The sequence below is a fragment of the Adiantum capillus-veneris genome, chromosome 4 (assembly GCF_014529385.1).
Source record: "Adiantum capillus-veneris isolate H3 chromosome 4, ASM1452938v2, whole genome shotgun sequence".
In the NCBI taxonomy this organism is placed as follows: domain Eukaryota; kingdom Viridiplantae; phylum Streptophyta; class Polypodiopsida; order Polypodiales; family Pteridaceae; genus Adiantum; species Adiantum capillus-veneris.
In genome coordinates this window covers 3,353,346-3,368,737 of record NC_140934.1, presented here as the reverse complement: position 1 = coordinate 3,368,737, position 15,392 = coordinate 3,353,346, and positions in this window count along the sequence as shown.

Below are 15,392 nucleotides of genomic sequence, written 5' to 3'. Positions count from 1 at the left end.
CTACATGAGAAATGCAAGTCTCATGTAGCCTTGTCACTGGTTATAATTTATGCAGGGAATTAAGACTGCAACTAGGCGAGCACCCATGCCCAGAATGGTATCTCATCTCAAGAAGAAACCGGCTATGAAGAGCTCGGAAGGATCAAGCTCTCCTAAGAAGAAAATAGCTCTACTGCTTATTTTGTTGTTTGAGGTATGCCCTTCATATCTCAAGATTTTACATTTTCTTAGTAAGGTACTTGAATTATTCTTGGAAGAATTGCCATAACTATGAGTCTTGTCTAACTATTTGCATCAATCTTCCTGTAGCACGTGAAGGCATCTCAACTTCAAGTGATCTTCTTTTTCTTTCAATCTCATTGTGTCATTGTTGAATCATGCAAGCTTGATGACTCTCTTTTTGATAACATTGTTTTCAACGCCGATTGTACACCGATTGTCATGAACAACAATGTTAGTATTTAGTATCTACTGCTTGTTTTTTCCAAAACCATATGCTTTGGCATGACAGTCATGAACATTTCAAAAATATCCTCAAAGAAATCACACCATTGTTTTGAGTAGTGTTGGTACACCCTAGAAGCATGTTGTGTGCTCTCAATTCCTTTATATTGTTGCCTATTATATTATGTAGGAATTTATAATTTTTAGAGAGTTATCAATGTACCTAGAAGAGAAGTTTAGTGGCATTGATCACTTATAGATGAATTTGCAAATTAAGGGAGATTAAGCACTCTTTTTTTGGTATTCACTCACCCACTTCAACCCTTTTTCAATTAGAAGAGTTTTTGTTGCAACTTAAATTATGTTGACTCTCTCTCTCTCTCTCTCTCTCTCTCTCTCACACACACACACACACACACACACACACATGTGTGTGTGTGTGTGTGTGTAAAAATGCCCATACACATTTAAACACTTAAGCTTCAATTATTGCAAAGCAAGAGATCATTTAGGCCTCAAAGCTTACATAACATAAAAACTAGCATGCTTTCTCATGTCATAAATTCTAATATCTAACCAACCCAAATGATTTTCTCATATTAAATTGATCATTTAATGTGGGAGAATAAACAGAAACAAGGGTTAGAATATAGACATGTGTTTATGGATCCATCTCAACACGGGACCAATGTTAAAGGGGTCCAAATGAGAGATGGTCTATCAAAGAGCAATGCTAGCTAATGGAGCTTAAAGACTTTAGGGTTAGCTTCATTAGAGACCTCCAAAGGTTAGTGTTAAAAATCTTCGACCTTAGGCAAGATACTAGGGTTGTGCTTAAGGTGGGAATTGGGCCCAAGCTTGAGGTGCTTGTCATGCTTGTTGACTAAGGTGCTTGAGGTGCTTAATGACTTAGGTGCTAAGGTGCTCCATGGAATAAGGTGCTTGAGACGCTTAAAGGTGTTGGAAAAGTCAAACTACATCTCTACTCATGGAGGGGCGAACCCTAATTGTAGAGGCATGAGAGAGAACACACACACCCTCACACAAGGCAAGCCTTATCTAAAGAAGCAACAAGGACACATGTCAAGTTCTTCATCTTTCTTGCTTCCTCTCTGGAATCTGGCATCACATTATCAGCTGGCAGTATGTGCTCTTTGAGCAATCTACACACTGAAAAAAATACGGTACAATTATATAAAAATCTATCAAATCATTATACATTTAGAGTTTTTTATTAAAGTAAACACATTGTAATAGATCACCTGAAAAACGTTGTGACTCTAGTGTCACTCCATCCAAACTTTGTCTGCATGTTGAGAAGAACCAGGAGCGCCTTCAATCTAAACACAACGTGCTCCATCATACAATGGCATATCGGCTTTACTTTTCATATCATCATAGATAAGCCTTTCTGAATCCATGATCGTCTTGATCATTTCATCGATCTCGGGCTTAAACATTGCCTTGTTGGGAATGTGGTCTGCATGATCATCTCCCGAGCTGTCAAAGGCTACATCTTGTGGCCTCACATATGCTGCTTGACCAAAGCGCCTGCGAACACGTCTATTGGGTTGCAAGATTGCTGCCTATTGGCTAGCGTCAGAGTCCGGACGAGTTATAATTGGCAACAACACTATCTATAATAGATGGATCGAACTCGCCAAATTCGCGAACGTGCTGCAAAGAAACACGTCTTGTCCGTCGCACAACATGCTTGCATTGATTACAAGGACATAAGATCCCCGTTGAGAGGGGCCCCACATCCTCGTCACTACTCCATACCTAGCTAGGTACGATTGGGGGCAGGGGACCAGTGGGCCAGCGGTCCCCTGTCCCCAATCGTACCTAGCCCGGTGGTCCCTTGCCCCCAATCGTACCTAGCTAGGTATGAGGTGCCTCCCTCACAGAAGCTCATGATGTTAGAGGTAAGTCACAATAAGTACTAGTTCACGCATGACCATGAAGCATGGGACATAGTATGCATTGCATGATATCCTTAATCCCAACTATTTCTATAACCACCAGCATTAAGCCAATCTTTAAGGTTTATTTTGGGCAAAGCGCACCTTCATTGACATGCACTAAAATCTAACCTAAATCTAAAAAAAGCTAGTCCATCGAACATAAATATAAATCTAATTTAATCTTAAATAAAATAAACCTAAATCTAATATAATCTAACATAAATAAACCTAAATCTAATCTAACGTAAATCTAACTCAAAATAAACCTAAATTTAATTTAATTTAACGTAATAAACCTAAATTTAAATCTAACCTAATCTTAAACTCAACATAAACATAAATCTAAATGTAATCTAACCTAATCTAATTTAAATTTAACTTAATCTCTTTCTTTCTTTGTTTTCTCCCCTTATCTCTCTCTTTTGTCTTCTCCCCCCCCCCTCTCTCTCTCTCTTTGGTTTTTTATTCTCTCTCTCTTTCTCTTTGTTTTCTCCTCTCTCTCTCTCTTAGTTTATCTCTCTCTCTCTCTCCCTCTCTCTCTCTCTCTCTCTCTCAATGTGTGTGTGTATGCATTCTTTGTTTATGCATGTGTGTGTGTGTGTGTGTTTTTTTGTTTATGCGTGTGATCTCTCTCTCTCTTTCTGTCTCAAAAACACAATGTGTGTGTGTGTGAGAGAGAGAGAGAGGGAGAGAGAGAGAGAAAGAGGGGAAGGGAATGTGAGAGAGAGGAGAGGGAAGGAGCATACCTGGCTCTCCTTCCTCTCCTCATTTATGTGTGTATGTGTGTGTGTGTGGAGAAGAAAGAGAGAGAGAGAGGGAGAGCGCGGGTTACCTCTTTGCTTGCTTGAGCGCCGAAAACTCATATCTGAGTTTTCGGGCGCTCTCGGTTTATTTTTTATCCCTGTTGGCGTCGCTATTTTACAAATAAACTAGCAACGCCGTGAATTTTTATTTTTAAGCGTCGCACTGTGAGCGTCGCTAATGTGAAGTACCTCTTGTAGTGTATGATTATTTGAGATTGATTGATATGCTTGGATTCTCATGGTGTAAGTGATGAGATATTGATTGATATAGTTGCCTTGTCATGCTATACGTGGGAAGCTATGATTGCTTGAGATTTGTTGATATGCTTGGATTCTCATGTTGTAAGTCATGAGATATTGATTGATGTAGTTGACTTGTTATATTCTAAGCTATTGATTTGTTTGGATTGGTTGATACGATTTGATTGATATGCTAATAGTTGCAAATAATATATTATAATTAGTCTTTGATTCATTGATATTGTCATGTTGTCACAATATTAAATCCCTATGATATATTGCTTGGGATGATACCCAATACTCATGTGTGGTCATTTATTATAGCTTTCTTCTATGAGTCGATTCCATGACTATTGGCTAGTGATTTGTGAGTATCATGTAGCTAAGTTAAGAAGGCAATAGATAGAGATCCTCAAGTGACCAATAATTTTTGGAAGGGTCTCTTTGAAAATCTAGGTGCTAGATTAAATTTCTCTTCGGCCTATTATCCATAAACGGATGGCCAAAGTGAAATAGCCAACTCCATGATCTTTGATCTACTAAAATCCTATATTTAATATAGGTACTAGTTGGCCTATCACCCACAAATGGATGGCCAAAGTGAAATAGCTAACTCCATGATCCTTGATCTACTAAAAGCCTATGTTACAAAAGTAGATCAACGTTCTCAATGGAAGAAGTACCTACCTCTTGTAGAGCATGCATCAACAATATTGTACATACTTCTACAGGAAAAGCACCATTTGAGGTCATTGAGGGAAGATCCAAAAGCACCTTGCTACTCAAAGGACATGGGAATATCTTTGTTGTTGATGAATATAGACGAGACTTAAAAGAATCTTTTTAAAAGATGCTTGAAGCTATATTTATCTCTCAGCAAAAGCAAAAGGCTGCTACTAATAAGCACAAAAGAGCCTTGACCTTCAAGCAAGATGACTGGGTCTTGCTAAAGTTTCCTAAAGCTCATCTAAGACATACCTCGGGCAAGAATCCTATAGGACACCAAAAGTATTATGCTAAACTAGCGAAAAGATACTATGGTCCCTTTCAAATTCTTAAGCCAATCAATGAGATTGAAGTTGCCCAATCATAGAGTGAAACATTTTAGGCTTTTTGGATCCAAGAACATGTTTACATGCACATCTCTATCTCTAAAGCATAGAGGAATGGCAAATGGTGGAGTGTACCATGGACATTTTGGATGTCTAGCCTTGGCTCCATTGGGGAGGAACTTTACAAAGGGAGAACTTATGGGTTTCTGGTAGAGAAGGGGGTATACTTCCATGTTTTAGGACATTGATATGTGGATGAACAGTGAACACATGGCCACCTTGAAGATAAGATCCATGTGCACATTGCACTAAATGAGGCAAGATATACACAATGCATAGATAGATTTTTTTGTAGTTTTTACTTAGAGATAGATGGAAATGGAAAGTTGTGTAGATATTGATGTCCTTATTTCTACCATTCTTTGCTTCCATGAGGCATAGTTTTACTTTTCCTTTTTTATAATATTTCTTGCAAGTCTTGATAAGGATCGAAAGAAATTTCTATGCCAAGAAGTTCTAATAGGGACTATCCATCTACAACCAAGCTAAACTACTCCTTAGTTAGACTCCTACAATATTGCTAGTGTTGTTGCCAGTTTGTATCAATTGTTCCCTATAATCATCACTTTGTACAAAATACTTTGATATCATTGGCAATTACTTGTTTGGTATAAATGTCTCATCTTGTTGGTTTTCATTTTGTAAGGATTTTCTGAGATTAGATGGAAAAAGATGTGTCAGTGTCATGCCCTCAATATTGTATGGTGTTTATATGTTAGAAAAATAAAGTGTTGTTTTACCACAGTCTTGTCATGCCCTTGCTTTATAACAATACAAGTAGCTCAAGTCAGTTTTCAAAGATCACCCATATACACTTACAATGGGCAATACATATAGAAATATGGGTAAGGATACATTCTCCTCTTCCTCATTTTCTGTGAGCAAGAACAAGGAGAAGAAGAAAAAGAGAAAAGAGGATGAGTAGAGGACCATAGAGGAGGAGAAGGTAGAGGAGGAAGTAGAAGAGGGTAGAGGCATACTTTGAACTAATTTTCATCATCTCAACTCTTAGGACCTCCAAGTGTAGATGTAGAATATGGAATGGATTATGATTTGAGAATTGACATCCTAATTTCAACAAAATTAATAAGGACTAAACATGCAAAACCATATCCAAGGACTGCCACAATTGCACACAAATTGAAAGACTATATTGAAAGTTACACTTGCTTGGAGACAATAAAATTATAACAATGGAAGCCTTTGGTTAAATTTACTTGTATTTACTCAATTTACAATCAAAATGTTTGATTTTGCAAGCGGTTTCCAGCTATACAAAATGTTGACTTACAAAAAGGGATATTGCGAATTCTTTACAAAATGTTATGTGCTCTTTGCAAAATGTTCCATCTCATATCTATTTTGAGTTATTATGTAACATGCCTACAAAGTTTCTAGAAAGGAAGCCTATAAATTGCCACAATGAGTGCCTTCTGTGCTCTTCTAATCTTTCTGAAGCATATCACTCTTTGAAAAAATCTTCTCTTCTCTAAAAGAGTATGGAATGGAATCTTAGTATCAATTCCTTCCTTAAGAGATAGGCTTTTAGGTGCAAGATTTTATTCTTGCTTTGAGCTCTCTCCTTGGTTTGTTTTTGATTCATCATGTAGCTCCTCCTTCTTCATCTCCTCTTTATGAACCTTCCTAGTAGCTGCTTGATCCTTGCCATTAATGACTTTCCCTCCTTGTATCATCAACCATATTATAAGTAAAATGAAGTATATAATGTAGAATACCCTTGAAATTCTTTAAGCAAGGGACTAAAACTAACACAAATTTTAAAAAACAAACAATGTGGCTCAAAATATGGTGATTTTGACATTGTCAATGCGTTTGAAAGGCCCAAAAACCCTAGGATCAACTCCTAAGTCACCTCTTTTGGACACTCGAAGGGGGAAAAACGTCAAAAAAAGCCTCCCACAATGTTGTGTCTCCCTATGAAAATTTAGTGTATGGAAAGGCCCCTCATATACACTAAATTTGCACAGGGAGGACATAACATTTTGGGAGGCTTTTTTGGACGTTTTTTCCCTCTCCGAGTGTCCAAAAGAGGCGACATAGGAGTCGGTCCTGAGGTTTTTGGGCCTTCCAGAGGCACTGGCGGGGTCAAAATCACCTTTTTTTTTTAAATGATAAAAATTTCTTGATTGTGCCCTCCTTGCACAAAACCTATGTATATGTGTGGCTCTCCATTTTTGTGTAAGGAGTACACCATAAAATATAATTATACAAAAGCTTTTGTGTCGTCCCTATGCAAAAAATAGTATAGTCGAACATGCATCTAGGTCCACTATTTCTGCATAGAGAAGACACAAGCACGAAAAAATTCAAAAAAGCTATTATGTCATTGCTATGCAAAAACAGTGTAGTCGAACATCCGGCTACACTATTTTTGCACAGAAAGACACAACCATGAAAAATATTCAAAAAAGCTATTATGTCATTGCTATGTGCAAATAGTGTGGTCGGACATGCATTAGCCTACACAATTTTTGCGTAGCGATGACATGGATTGAAAAATTTACAAAGAAAGCATTAAGATTATAAAATTTTACCTTACAATGAGTATCCAAAACTTACAGTATAGAAATTGAGGAGAAGATCCAGTCTAAATTGACCTTGTGGAGCAATGTGGGGAGAAGAATGGAGTTGACAAGAAAAGATTGTTTGGATGCAAATTACCTAGATAAAATTTGAATTGACACAATTTACGATGCATAGATTAGACCCTTGTGCATGGATTTCATCGTTGTGCACGTGTTTCGAGGTTCATGATTGAAATACTATTTATAGCTCTCAAAACACTTATATATGTCATTTTTTATCCATCCCTCGTATTTTGTTAAGATTTTTGTATAGAACATAAAGCTCAAAATGTTGTTGAGAAAACACAAAGGTACAAATTTTCATTGGAATTTTTTTTTAGAACATTTTTTTCAATGCAAATCTAAAGTGTGTCATCCCTATGCGAGCATAATGTACCCAGATGCCTTGTCGAATACACATAAATCACATAGCATCAACACATCCTTTTATCATTATATACAAGAAGTTTTTTTTCCTAATGTTTCATTGCTATGCGAAAATAGAACAATTGAACATGCCTCCAAGTGCTATATTTTTGCATAACAATGACACAATCAAGTAGGCACAAATTTCCTTGCTAATGTTGTCTCTATGCAAAAATAGAACTTTTGGACGTCCATTCAAATGCTCTTTTTTTGCATAGCAAGGACACAATCAAGTAGGCAAAAGACATATTGCTTATGTTGCCCTTATGCAAAAATAATGCACACGGACGCATGTCTGGGTGCTCTATTTTTGCATAGCGATGACATCATTGTCATTATACTTCACTTATTTTGTATAACAAAAATATTATCCAATCCTTGTTATATTTGGTCCCTATGAAAAATTAGATCACCCGGACAATATGCGTCTAGATGCTCTTTTTTTGTGTAGGGACGGCATTAGACCAATTGTTTTGAAGAATCAACATGACCAATCATTTTACTAAGTATAGGACCAATCTTTTAACCCAATATAAGAATTTTTTGTTCTTCCTTGTGCAGAAAAGGTGACTAGGAAGACTTTGGAGGGCGTTGACAATGAAGAGGCTGAGGAGACAAGTGAGGACAAGTTGATGGACCTACTATACCAAGCCAAGCAATTATCTAAGGTTTCCTGTGTGAAAGAAATTTTTAATGCTCCCTTTGATCTAGAGAGTTTTCTAGAAGGCTTTATCAATGAAATTCTTGACTATCAAAAGGTTTTTGTAGACCTTACCAAGGAGGGAGCACAAGGTTGAAAACTTTATACACTTTAATGATATTTTTAAAGCAGGCAATTGAACGCCAAACAAAGGCTCTAAGAAGTTGGCATTACTCCAAGATGATTGGAAGAAGGTCCATCAACCCTTGTGAGTGGCATGTAAAGCATGGTTGATTGAAGACATTGCATTCTTACTCTTTTTGACTCTTATTCCAATACATAAAAGGAAAGTTCAAATCTTTGCAAATCACAGCAGTTGTGAATGTCCAAGATGTGAAGAAACATCTGTAGATGTTTTAGAGAAAATGGAGAGGCTTCAAAGCGAAGAGATCCAATAAGAATTGGAGTGAACAAAATCATACTTCTTGAGAAGTAAGAAGCCATTAAAGTTTTTGGACTTGCTCCCAGATTTATGGGCTCAAGAAGTGCATACTTTGGCACTATGGTGAGTTATGTTCTTGCCTCTTCTGGCAAGCAGTTGTAGGGTTACAAGAAGCAGGAGTACTTGAAGTGGAGGGGAAAAAAGGAAAAGCCTGATCAAATAGCCATAAATAATCCTTGTATTATCCCCCACTTTCTTCCTTGCCTCTCTCTCTCTCTCTCTCTCTCTCTCTCTCTCTCTCTCTCTCTCTCTCTCTCTCTCTCTCTCTCTCTAGTGGAAATCCATTGTAAAAATCTTTCACTTGCAAAGGATCTACTGTATGCATCCTTCCTTTTATGTATACTCCTCTGTATAGATGTAGCAATATCAGAATTGTCTATAATAATAATTTACTCTCTTGTGATTTTGTTATATGCCACACTTTTCTATAAAACCATTGGAATACTTCAAGCAAGCTATTAGCTTTTTGAGCTCCTCCACCATGTCTAGTGTGTTTGAAAAACTTGGTTCTTGCTTGATAGTGGGACTTCTCCATACCTTGGGTAGACTAGATTAACAAGCTTCCATATTTCTTTACAAACCAAGAGTGCAATTGTAGATAATGTGTTGCACACAAAAAAAGATAATTTCTTTAGCAACCTATGCAAGTATTGAAGCAAATTAGTAGAATCAAAATTCATAAGTATTACTATGTAGTGTGTGAAGTTCTCTAATCTCCAAGCACTTGTCATAGCTTTCTTGAATTTGTTCAACTCTTCCTTAAAGTTGGAGAGACCATTATTTACCTAATGACTTTTATCACAGAAAGAAAAGTGCATGCAGTGTGCAATGGTTGACATTTGAAAGGGGAATATCTAAACAACTTGAAAGTTTGGATTTTTAGAGTGTCTACCTGGGGATTTGTTTCAATTAGTAGGATTTAGCTCCTTTGTTGCACCCATGCAGTAGATACAAGGGCTTTTCGCATTGGCACCCCTTAACACATTGTACATTCACATAAGTGTCTTAAGTTGCCCCCCATGTGCCATTCCACCATGTACCTACCAAAGCCCTCATCATCTAGCTCCTCTCCAGTCTATTAAGCTTTGATTATTGCAGGGATACTAGTGTGGTGGAACACCTAATTCAACACATTTAAATCTTCACTATCAACCTCAAAAGCACCCAACCACCAAATGTTCTTCTCTGATTGCACACTAAATTTTTTATGGTTTTTCCCCCCTCTTTGGTATGAAGAGATCTATTCATGGGGGTTATTGATACTCTCTTAAGCTTTCTACCCTTCATAATTTCACTCTCATCTAATTTGATGACAAAAATGGCTTGCCCATTCACCTCAGTATGTTGAAGATCATAGAATTTTATCATTGCCCTCTGCAAAGTTCTCAAGTCAAAGAACAGATTGTTGAAAGAGTTAAACTTGAGGTCTTTCTTCTTACCAGGTATATGCCATTGATGTGGAAAGGCTCTCTAAGCATCTCCATGACCTTGGAGTTAATTCTGAGCTTGGCATGTTGAGAAACTGATGGATTTGGAAGCAAGGATCCCTTCACTCTTGACTGCTTTAGGTTTCTTGCCCTACTGATTAGCTTGAACAACTTTTGGTAAACTACCCTACTGATTCCAACTTTGTCCAAAGTGCCTTGAACTTCATCTTTCTCGAAAGTAAAAATCTGCAAAAATCCATTGATGCATTTTTTCCTAGCAACCCTAAATCTTCTTTCATTTAATAGGTTGCCAACAACAACAGGTGGAATCACTTCACAAAACTCATGTTTCCTTGTGAACAGTCTAGCTGAACTAAGGACCTGAGGTAAACACAAAGAAAGACTATAGCACCCAAAGATACCAACTTGCAAAACAAATATCAATTTGATTTTTAAAAAAAGCAATTTTACCTCACTGCTCGATTCTTCTGTTGTAGCCTCCACCTCCTCGCTTGAGACTCAGACATCATATCTCTAGCATATAAAGACCAAGACATCTTTGATTTGGGTAGGCCACAACCCTAGATAAACGCCCAAACCCTCCAAAACACTCTCTAAATATACAATGGAAGCACCCTCTCACCTCATAATTGACTAGACAATGCAATATATGGTGCTCCTTGGTCTTCAATGCCACTCTGCAAGCCAACATAGGTGTTGCTCTGGGGGCACTCCATTGTGTCTTCCCACCTTTATTGCTAACCAATGTGAGGATGACCACACCTGACCAATAACACATCTCACTCAATGTGAAAGATGTGTGTCCATGTATCTTAATGGAATGGTAAAACCATCCTCAGTAGTGTGGAGAAGATGCTTCATAGAAAGACATCTTTGCACTCAAATCTTATACTAGTGGAAGTCTTGCAGATTTCCAACTGTGTGATATCATGTCTAATGCACTAGCTAATTTTACATCTACTCAAAGTAAGGATGACGCATTTAGAGAGTAATGGAATGGAGACCATAAAGATAAAGCCATGACAACATATGTGTATACTAGCAAGTAGTGTCTCCCTCTTTTGTTTACTGTTTATTTCTCTATAACTCCCACAAACTTTGAACAAACAATGCTAATATAGTGAATGCCTCTACTATGATGGGTGCTGCAAGAAGATCTGTAGTTACAATTGCATTGGGGACAAAGCTCTTGCTCCAAACCATCTTGCATATCATGATGACAAGTGTCCTCTTTATAACTCTCCACGTGTCGTCTATACATCCTTATCTCTTGTGGTGATCCACACTAGTTCCCCATATCTGGAAATCATAAGAATGATATATGTGACCAATGTATCAAACAACCAAAGATTTATGCAAGTCTCTTGAAACTGCACCTACGAGCACATCATCTCTAATCTTCCCAAAGTTGCATAGCCTCATGTCAATCAAACATTTGTTGCCCCCCCCTGTGGATAAGAAAGGTCCAACACAAGCATCCCTAGCATTCCACAACATCCTAGGCATTATAAACTTCTACGTCTATGTTTTTTATCACCTTGGCTTCCCCAAGGTTCACAAATAGGCCGTTGTCCTATGTTAATACGATGTCATCGGCATACATTAAGAGAAGATCCAAAATACTACTAAGTTGTGCTCCTTGATCTCCTCCTTTATCATTGTAGTTAGTGATCCCATCAATGTACAATTCAAAGATATCCAACAATGGGCATCCTTGTTTCACACTAATATTGGAGTGTCCCAAATGAAGATAGCTCTCAGAGGGCCACACTCTGTCCACTATCATCTCACACAATGTAGTAATCCCCCATACAATCTTGCTGGGCACCCTAAGGTCAAATATGCTTTATAGCAATTTAGCTTTGGGACTATGGCCAACTTCGTAGCAATCTAGCTTTGAGACTATGGCCAACTTTGCGTCTAATGATCAAGAATAAGGCATATAACTTGGCTAGTGTTTGACCAATCATGATGGTACGATAACTCATTGGCATGGTAGGGTTCCCTAATTTATGTATAGACACTAAAGTATTCATGCTCTACCTCTTGAAAAAACCTTCACACATGGATGGATTAAGCGTATGTAGCTAGTGTTTGACCAATCGTGATGGTGTGATAACTCGTTGGCATGGTAGGGTCCCTTGATTTATCTATAGGCACAATAGTATTAATACATGCTTGCTGGATCAAACATATGTGCAAAAATATATGGCATGGTAGGGTCCCTTGATTTATGTATAGGCACGATAGTATCCATGCTCTACCTCTTGAGAAAGCCTTCACACATGGACGGATCAAATGTATGTGCAAGAACTTCTACTAGAGTGTCTCTAATATGTAAAACATGCTTAGCCACATGTTCTACTCTCTCTGAAAAAGGTAAAGATTGGGGGACAAGGCTATGAAGGAGCAGGGATATGGGGATAGTCGTGTGGAATACTATCCCCATGGGTCTATGGGGATAGTCGTGTGGAATACCATCTCCATGGGTCTATACACTAAACCCATTTCAAGGCATACTAAACCTCTCCAGTGAAAAAATTGAGGTGCTCTAAACTTAGGCAGCGCAAAAATCAAGGCATCCAAGGGCCCGACCAATTGGTTTTACACCCTCATCCTCATGTCCCAAGCTTTGAGACACATGGTCTAACCACCTCACCCACACAAACATGATGTAACCCAACTCGTTTTTATGAACCTTAATGATAACTCAACATGCTCTGTCCGGGTTTAGGGGGTATAATTTCTGCCCAGATTTAGTTTTGATGTGACGCATGCGACTGCGATTGTAGTGATTTTTGTGCGTGGACTTTGCAACTGTGGATCCCCTCACCATCTGTCATTAAATGTTGTGTGTTACTTACTTTTAAGGGTGTTTTTTTGTTGAGAAAACAGTAAATTGTATTAAACAAGTGATTAAATCACGAGGCCTGCAACTGAGAAGGGCACATCAATCTAAACGTGGCTTTTGAGTCATATTAAGCTTTACCGAAAAGCTTTGAATGCCAATCTTCCACATTATTGCAAGCATTGTAGTCTTTCATGTTGAACTTTTCTATGAGGTAGAGCTAATTGAGACAATGCCACTCTAACAAGATTGGAAGAAAAGAACTTTGCCATCACTTAGTTCCCAAGTGACACTGATTTCCACACTTCACTATGGCTTATCTAGGTTAAAAATAGGTACTAAAATGCCATATACACAGAGGAAAGAAGACACCGGGGCCTTTTGTGTCAATTGTGCAGTGTAAAATACATGAAGTCGACTCAAAATTGGAGCTCAAAAATAGCTGCTATGGATAAGATGGGTAGATCTCAGCTTTGCAATGCGGAAACATAAGTTGTTGTTGCTGCTGTTGGGCCTCTACATTGTGGTATAGGTATTGCGATGTCAACACTCTTGCCCATTTCATCTTCAGAGAGGGATCCCCATTGCAGCGAGGAGTTGATACTTGAGAGGAAGTAATTCTGTGAACTTCATGCTCTTCTCTAGTCTCCAAGGAATCCACAGCAAATGCGGACCTGCACAAAGAGTTTTGAGATGATTTGTGGTGCAAACGGTTTCTTCCTAAGACCACCTCCGAGGGCAAGAAAGGTTGGCCTTTGAGTATGTGCCCATCAACATCGCAAGGCCCCTCTCTAAAGAGGTGGTAACCGTGTCCACCATAGAGGAGCAACCCGTGCCCCTCATCTTTACACACCATGCCACTACATGTGCAATCTTGTGACCTACATCCAAGTTGGGGGGGGGGGGGGGGGGGGGGGGGCTCGAGCCTCGAATCCAATACACATTGCACTTGCCCTTCCTTAATGAGAGGAACTGCCCACTCAAAAATGTTTTCCTCATCATACTCCATGTCAATAGCTTTGCAACCACTCATAATCTCCAAGAGCAAGACTCCAAAACTGTACACATCATGGTTGGTTGTCAAGTAGTGGAGCCTATAATACTCCGGGTCTACGTAGCCGAAAGTGTCTGTTGGAAGCTCCAACAACAATGAGTCATTGTCCACGTGGAGAGAGGGCATGAGAGAACCTCCCAGTTTGAACCTTCCTAAATACCGATCTCTTCCTCCACATTGAAGTACACACCTCCATCTTCAACATCGTCTGTGCCGCATTTAACAGTCTCAGACAATGTCACAGTGCTTGCCTTCCATAATCTTCTAGACACATCAATTTGGACCAGAAAGGAACAATTGAATCCTTCAAGGTTGTTATAGCAGAGGCCCAAAACACCTATGGTTCTGAGCCGCATTAAACTCGTAGGGATGGCCCCTACCAGACTTTTGGAGCTATACGTGCAAACTTCACTAAAGTCCCCAGCTCTCTACAACCACTTAGTACCACTGCCCTAAATTTGTAAATTGAATGCAAACCACATAGCGACAAGGGATGGGCCACTCAAGGAATTGCAATTGAGATTAACCCATAGAAACTTGGGGGCATTTATAGGGTATTGATTGCAGCCTACAGGCAAAAGGCCATGGTAGTCTAACGCGTAGTCATCTCCATGATCCTTTGAAGTTTTTGCTTTCAGAGATTCCCTCGTGTAGCAAAGCTCGAGATCATCTTTATTGCGGTGTAGCTGACGGTTGTAGACATGGGATTTGGGTGGAGCAAGACAACAAGCTGGAGGTGGACTCAAGCAGAGAGCTAGGCAAAGAGGCAAAGGCGGGCAACAACAGCACATGAGGAAAGCGGATAGCATGGGAGGTGGAGGTAGATAGGCTGAGCTAGGCGCACAGGGTAGGTGGCTCACAGGGTGGGAGGCTCAAGCTATGGCACGTAGGAGAATGAGGAGAGCAAGGGAGAAGCGCACGTGTCTACGAGAGAGCGAGAGAGAGATAGAGAGAGAGAGGGAGTGAGTTTGTGAAAGTAAGCAAGAGAGAGCACATTCCCCTGCTCTTTGCGTACTTTAAATATTTGATAGTCCTTTGACCTCACCCGCTCTTGTATGTGTGGGCTCCCACACATCGGTGAGTCAGCCTGTGTTCCCTACTTCGCCATCTCTGCTCCATCATCTATGCCTTCATTGGTTCCCTGCTCGGCCCCCTCACCACCACCATGTTCCGGCTCGTCCCTCTCTGCGTGCTCGCTTCTACTCTCTCTCTGCCCACTTCGTGCAGGGAGCCCGGTGACAGGAAGCAGCCATACAACTTAACAAAGTCATAGAAATACACTTGGTGGTGGCGTTGATCAATGCTTAGGCAGAGAGAGAAATTGTG